The sequence below is a fragment of the Rana temporaria genome, chromosome 4 (assembly GCF_905171775.1).
Source record: "Rana temporaria chromosome 4, aRanTem1.1, whole genome shotgun sequence".
Taxonomy (NCBI): domain Eukaryota; kingdom Metazoa; phylum Chordata; class Amphibia; order Anura; family Ranidae; genus Rana; species Rana temporaria.
In genome coordinates, this window is record NC_053492.1 from 38,912,241 (window position 1) to 38,919,999 (window position 7,759).

General features: G+C 44.9%; 1 protein-coding gene across 1 annotated transcript in view; it reads right to left on the reverse strand.

Moving 5' to 3' along the window:
- The window catches only part of LOC120936137 (cytochrome P450 2K4-like), a 65,592-nt gene extending 63,877 nt beyond the window's left edge, over positions 1-1,715 (reverse strand). Inside the window, exon 1 of the mRNA XM_040348272.1 lies at positions 1,406-1,715. The gene's annotated coding sequence lies outside the window, so the exon portion shown is untranslated. The remainder of the gene's footprint in view (positions 1-1,405) is intronic.
- Positions 1,716-7,759: the final 6,044 nt, after the last annotated feature.

The following is a 7,759-nucleotide window of genomic DNA, read 5'->3' on the forward strand; positions in this document are numbered from 1 at the left end:
TAAGTATAATCCCCCTGTTGTTGGTATTGAGGAATGTCATGAAGGTGGACAACTCATTCTCAGACCCTGTCCAAAGGAGGAGGATGTCGTCTATGTACCGTGCCCATAACCGAATATGGGGCCTAGTACCAACACAGACGACATCCTCCTCCCATTTGGCCATAAATAGATTGGCCAGACTAGGGGCATATTTGGCCCCCATCGCCACTCCCTTATCCTGCCTGTAATACTGGCCATCATGCCAAAAAAAGTTGTGAGATGCGGCATATTGCAGTAACTCCATAATGAAAGAGATTTGAGCAGTCGGAAGACCTGAGTCTCTTTCAAGAAAAAATGAGACAGCTTCCAATCCTAGATCGTGTGGGATCACCGTGTACAAGGAAGTGACATCTGCAGTCACCAGCCATAAATCTGGTGTAGGTTGAATATCAGACAACAGATTAATGACCTGTCTGGTGTCCTTTAGATAGGAAGGCATATTTTTCACCAGAGGCTGGAGAAAGAAGTCGATGTATTTGCCCACCCGGGACGTCACGGAATCAATTCCGCTTACTATAGGGCGTCCCGGGGGGCAAACGGGGTCTTTATGTATCTTAGGAAGGTAATACATTATAGGCACCCGAGGAGCCTTAGGAACCAAAAATGCTTTTTCTTTTTTATTCAAAATGTTAAGACGAAAGCCTTTAGTTACAATCTTCACCAAAGCTTTTTTATATCTGTCTCCCGGATTGAGGGGGAGACGGGTATAAGTATCACCATCATCTAGGATACGTCTCATTTCCAATAAATAGTCGTCTTTGTTTAAGACTACAATACCACCCCCTTTGTCCGCAGGACGGATAACAAGATTCTTGTTGGCGCACAAGGACTTAATACCCTCCTCCAAACTTAATTTGCATCTTACTTTCTTGGTATTCAAACTGTCTAAATCTTTGAGTGTAAGATCTCTAAAGACTTTTAAAGACGCCGGAAGATGACCCGGTGGGTTATAAGTAGACGCATTGGCCAAACCTGAATGGACATAATTGGAAGTCATAGTAGTTGATGGATTAAAAGGGTTTGAGGAGACATAACGCTGAATGTTTAGTTTCCGAATAAATTTATGAACATCCATATATGCTCTAAATTTATTGATGTTTTTTGGAGGGGCATATTTCAAACCCTTATCGAGGACGTATAGTTCTGAACTAGACAAAACGTGGGAACTGAGGTTAAAAATGCCGGCCCCTGTTACGTTTTCGGCCTTTTTGGGCTTAGTATGTTTGCCCCCTCGGCTCCCTCTTTTAGTTCGGCCATCCTTGTATGGAAGTGGTTAAACAGAAAAACAAAAGCAAAAAAGTCCATTCAGGATTCCAAAACAGGGGTTTAACTTCATTTAGCAGTCCAAAAATAAGGAAAAACATACCAAGCCAAATGGCTCCCTTGTCAACAGTTCCTCTGCTTGCTCTCAACAGATTTCACGATTCTTTTTAGCCCCCTGGACTCACTGGCTTTCTCAGTCTCCCTGACTCTCAAGGCTGACCAGCCTTTCCCAGACCCTGGGCAAAGAATCCCCTTTACATGGGCCGTGGTCTCCCACAGGGCAGACTGCTTTCCAGACTCTACACCAGGTCTGTCTACACCCTGCAGTAGCAAGCTGTTCACTCTCCACCATCCTTCACCTTCTGCTCTCACCAGCCCCTCGTTATATTGGTTGTGTGCACCTGGGCACACACCCTGCTGGCTTTCCACAAGACCCGGACACAGGGTTGGAGATCCCATCCCACCCAAGTCTCTGCAGGATCTTCAAACTACCATGCCCCATCCGAACTTAGCCTGGAGAAAGCTGGCAAAATATTTTTTTCCATTTAAAATCTATGCTCTGTAGTTCTGCAGTCCGCTGACATACAGACTCTGGCCCGGATTCTCAAAGCACTTACGCCGACGTATCACGAGATACACCACGTAAGTGTAAGTATGCGCCGTCGTATCTATGCGCCGTGCCCATAAACTGAGATACGCCTCAAAATAGGCTTCATCCGGCCGACGTAACTTTCCTACGCCGGCGTATCGTGGGCGCATATTTACGCCGGGCGCATTTGCCGCTCACATTGATTTTCTATGCACATATGCAAAATGAGGGAGATACGCCGATTCACGAATGTACTTGCGCCCGGCGCATAATATATATGGTTTGCGTAAGTCGGACGTCCGGCGTAAAGTTATTCCCAATATAGGAGGCGCAACCCATGCAAAGATATGGACCAGGGAACACAAGCCGTCGTATCTTTTGTTGTTTACGTTGTACGTGAATATGACTAGGCGTAGGTTACGTTCACGTCGTAGGCAGTGATCCTGCGTATCTTAGGGAGTAGTTCCGACAAGATTCTGCACATGCGCACTGGGATGCGGCCACGGGACGGCGCATGCGCCGTTCATTTTAAGTACTTCTATGACGCTTGTCCCATCATTTGCATGGGGTCACGCCTCATTAGCATGGCTCACGCCCACTTCCACCTACGCTGGCTTTCGCCGAGGAAACCCAGCGTATCTTTAAGAGCGAGTGGGAGCAAGTGCTTTGTGAATCCAGTGCTTGCCTCTGTGCGCTGCGTCGGCGTAGCGTATATTAGATACGCTACGCGGCATAAATATGCGCCGATGTATGTGAATCCGGGCCACAGTGTCTAATTTTACTCCCTTTCCATAGGGACAGGGACTCTCACTTTTACAATATATATACATATATACACACACACACACACACACACACACACAATGTAACATTATATAAATATATATTTATAATAATAATAATATCCCTTAATACAATATATTTACATAATATAACATAATAATATATATTCATAACATATGGCCGATTAAATATGTTGTTTCCTCCTCCAGTCCCCCCAGTGTTGCAATCTCACACTGCATATGTGTCCCTCAAGCCTCTGGTTCCGTCCCTCCCCCCAGGTTTTTTTGAAAGAAAAAGTTATTTTGTATCAGCTGCTGTTAGTGAGTAAGCAGGGCGGATCTTGGGCTGCACTGTGTGGGTGAAAGCGGCGCTTCAGGCGGTACATTACGGTAGCACGGCGCTGTTAGGTTTTATGATGAGGAGGAGATGTGACAGCAGGGAGCTTAGCGGGACACATCGGACGATTGGCGGTGTTTGCAACGGGGCTCACAGTGACCGGGAGAGAAGAGCTGAGCTCATACAGGTCAGTACATACCTGGGGCAGAGAGTAGGAAAACCAGAAGCCATGGCTGTGCCCAGGGCAGCTGCCTAGTTTGCCTTTCGTTACACATTAATAGAGTAACTTTTTAGAGAAAGCATTCTTCACATAGAGAACACTGATAAGCAAAATAAATTATTTTACATGGTGAAAGATTTTTAAACTGCTGCAGATTGTATTTTGATCAAAACATCCCTGCCAGATTGCCTAGCCAGGAACTTAGGAACTTCTAAAGACTTGCTTTCCGGAGGAATTCAATCTAGATGCAAAAACAAACTGCCTGGTATCAATGATCAAACATTCATTTGAACCTGTGCCCCGACTATGCCTACTAAAGTATGCACATATTATAAACAAGCAGAAAAGCCCTTGCCAAAAACATTTTTGGGAATTTTGCACAGTTAAAATAAGTTACCACTAATTAAGCGCGTGCCATGCGTGCTGTGGCTGTGTTAGAAAAACTTTTAGGGCCGGTTTTGACACTGAGTGCATAGCCGTAAAAAAAAAAAAAAACCTCTTTAGTAGCTGACCCCCCTCTATCTTGCCTTAACAACAGGGAAGTGCATTCCCAGTGATTGATTTGGCTTGTTCAAACACTGAACATGTACTGTGCTCTCTCTCAGTCACTCTGAGTGGATGAGCTCAGCCGCTGCTGATACTTAGGGGGTCAGCTACTAAAGAGCTGTGCCTGCCTACATGTATGAAGGGGGGACATGTGCAACAATTTTAATACTGGAGGAGTATTTTTGGAAAATGGCCATTGAAGGTGTCTTTTATTTTTTATTTTTTGTTTATTAGGTATACTGGGCCATATTCTAAAGTCTTAGTAAAGTTACGATGGAGTATCTCAGGATACTCCATCATATCTCTCTTTTTTGGCCAGTGTATCTATGCGAGTGATTCTAAGGCTAGGTTCACATCACGATTTTTCCATCCGAAAAACGGACCGTTAAATCGGATGGAATCGTATCTGTCAAAATCGTATGTAATCGTATGTCAAAGAAAATCGGATCCTGATTTTAAATAATGTAGGTTTTTTTTTTTTTTTTTAGAACAAGGTTTCCCTTTCTGTAGCATAATATACAATAAACTGGTTCCCAACAAATCCGTTCCTAGTAATTTGTGTTGTCTCCCATTAGTAACATTATATCAAACAGCAGTCATTGATTTTTTTTCACAGACTTGTGCGATCTGATGTATCAATTCACTGAAGAATTTCACTCCGCTTGTTTTTTTTATAAAAAATAAATTAAGAATATATATCCCTCTACCCTCTGCTTATACATTTCCCAAAGTTCCCAAAACTTACATTGAGCTATCACCCTATTGGCTGTAAATGAGAAGATGTTGCCTTTGGAATAAGTACAATTTCAATAAACATCGTAACATTGTATTTTGTTGCATGTCTCTTCTGCAATAAAAGCCTGCTTGCTCGCTGTTTGTCACAGTGTACTTTAAATGTACTTGCTTCTAAAGTAACATTTTTGCAGGATTTAATATCGGAACTACTGAAACAGCTTCAAAATCCTTACGGCTGATCACGGTATTTTAATTACAAAAAAGAACATTTGGAGATAGATAACCATAAAAGTCTTCTGTTGTCAAATGAAGTAAGAATCCGATTATTGTAATTGTATTTTTAAACGGAAAATTTAGTTCTGTGGCTGCAGGGAATACTGTATTAGCATGGCAAATGTTTTACCTTTATCGCAGCAGTTCTCTTTAGTACATTGGCGGTGTTAGCGGAGAATATCTTGTCACCCTGCGGACTTTTTGGGCACTTTTTGTGTGTTGAGAATCCGGCTGTGAACGGAGAGGGGGTCCTGTGTTTCCCACCATGAGTAGCCCGGAGGTGATGGTGACAGCAAGCGACAGGAGAACTCTTGTAGATCTCATTGTGCAGGTCATTGGGGACAGTAGCAGCAGCAGGAGAAGTGAAGTGACAGCAAGCGACAGGAGAACTCTTGTAGATCTCATTGTGCAGGTCATTGGGGACAGTAGCAGCAGCAGGAGAAGTGAAGTGACAGCAAGCGACAGGAGAACTCTTGTAGATCTCATTGTGCAGGTCATTGGGGACAGTAGCAGCAGCAGGAGAAGTGAAGTGACAGCAAGCGACAGGAGAACTCTTCTAGATCTCATTGTGCAGGTCATTGGGGACAGTAGCAGCAGCAGGAGAAGTGAAGTGACAGCAAGCGACAGGAGAACTCTTCTAGATCTCATTGTGCAGGTCATTGGGGACAGTAGCAGCAGCAAAGAAAGTGGAAAAGTCATTACCAGGCGCTACAACGATGGTCCTGCTTATTCTGCCGAACATGGCAATCATAGACTGTCCTCCAGGGAGAGATCAGCTTCATCTTCCCTGAGGGCTAGAAGAGTTCTCCTGTCGCTTGCTGTCACTTCACTTCTCCTGCTGCTGCTACTGTCCCCAATGACCTGCACAATGAGAACTAGAAGAGTTCTCCTGTCGCTTGCTGTCACTTCACTTCCCCTGCTGTTCTCACGATTGTAGGTTTGAAATCGTATGGCAAACGGATCCATTCACTTCCATTCATTTAATTTAGGTCCCCAAGTGCATCCGATTTGATCCGCATCCGATTGTAATACGATTTCAAATCAGGACCAAAAATCGTGGGCAAACACGTTTTTTGATACGATTTTAAATCGTATCAAATCGTATGCGGATCAAATCGGATGCACTTGGGGACCTAAATTAATGAATGGCAGTGAATGGATCCGTTTTGCCATACAGATTTGGACGATTTAAAAGCAAAAATCGTGAGTAAAAAAAGGATGACAAAATCGTGGTGTGAATGCACCCTTAGAATCATTTTCGCATAGATACACTGAAGATCCGACATGTGTAAGTCACTTACACTGTCGGATCTTAAATGTAATTACTCCGCCGGCCGCTAGGTGGCGTTTACGTTCAGGTCTCATTTGTTTATGCAAATGAGCCTGATACGCCGATTCCCAAACTAATTTGCGTCGCGTAACCGTCGCTTACGTCGTTTGCGTAGGCGTAAGGTTACCCCTGCTATATGAGGGGTAACCTTACGCCAGTCCCACGTAGGCCATGTTAAGTATGGCGCCGGGTCCGCGTCATGTTTTCCCATCGGGTACGTCGTTTTACTAAGTCGTTCTTGAATACGACTTTACGTCAATGACGCACACGTCGGCGTCATTGACGTTTTACGCCGAGAACTGGAGCATGCGCACTGGGCTATTTTAAGCCCGGCGCATGCGCAGTTCGTTAGAATCGGGGGCGCGCTTAATTTAAATAGAAGCCGCCCCCTTACGCGGGGATACGCCGGGCCAAATACACTCCGCCGCCCCAAACTACGGAGCAAGTGTTTGGGGAATACAACACTTGCTCCTGTAGGTTGGGGCGGCGTAGTGTAAATAGCTTACGCGCCGCCCGCCGGAAATCTACAAGAATATGGCCCACTGTTTATTGGGTTTTGCAAAAATAAGAAAACCACAGAGAGGGGGGGGGGGCGCTCTCTCGTCCCCCCCTCTTTTCTTGCGGCCTGCCAGGTTGTGTGCTCAGATAAGGGTCTTGTATGGATGTTTGGGGGAAACCCACGCCATTTTTTTTTATTTGGCGCAGGGTTCCCCTTAATATCCATACTAGACCTGAAGGGCCTGGTAATGGAATTTGGGGGGACCCCCCACGCATTTTTTTTCAATGACTTTCAATTACTTTTATCTGTTTTTCAGGGACCCAACAATTCATTATAGTCGCGAGTAGTTTTAAATGACTTTTTTTCCTGTAGAAATGTAATTTTGTGCAGAGACTGTTATAAACACGGTCAAAGGAATATTTCACTTTTATTGTTTCACTTTAAGCATTATTAAAATCACTGGTTCCAAAAAAATGGTTGTTTTAAAAAAAAAAAATGCATTGATACATGTCCACTGGGGCAGCACCCAGGTCCCCAAACACTTTGTATGACAATAACTTGCATATTAACCTTTATAATTAGCACTTTTGATTTTTCATGGTCGTGTCCCATAGACTATAATGGTGTTCGAACACATTTTTTACCTGTTCGCATGTTCTGCTGCGAACCGAACTGGGTGGTGTTTGGCTCATTACTACTAGAGATAATAGAATGTGGTGTGGAGGGGCGTGGCTTGGCGCGCGGCTTGGATGGCAGCACACTAGAGGAGCTCCGGTCAGCCCACAGCCTACTCGCTCGTTACCCGACCACAGAAGCTCAGATGCCGGGCAAAAAACTATTCTTTACGCCCCAGGCTCGTTCCCGACGAGGACAGTCGACCCCCGCGACACGGAGCATCACTGAACACTTCTCCCAGACACAGGCGAAGTACGGAGCCACTGGGCCGAAGATGGCGTCGACACGACACGCGGAGGAAATTAGTGGAGACTCTGATTCTGCTGCCGAGGACACAGGTAGGGGTACCTCCCGCTCCAACAAGCCCCTAACCTACGATGATATGTCAGGCTTCACAGCAGACATTAAGTCTACCTTCTCTGCTGCAATCACAGACCTGAAGACCAACTTAGTGGTGCTCACAGAGAAGCT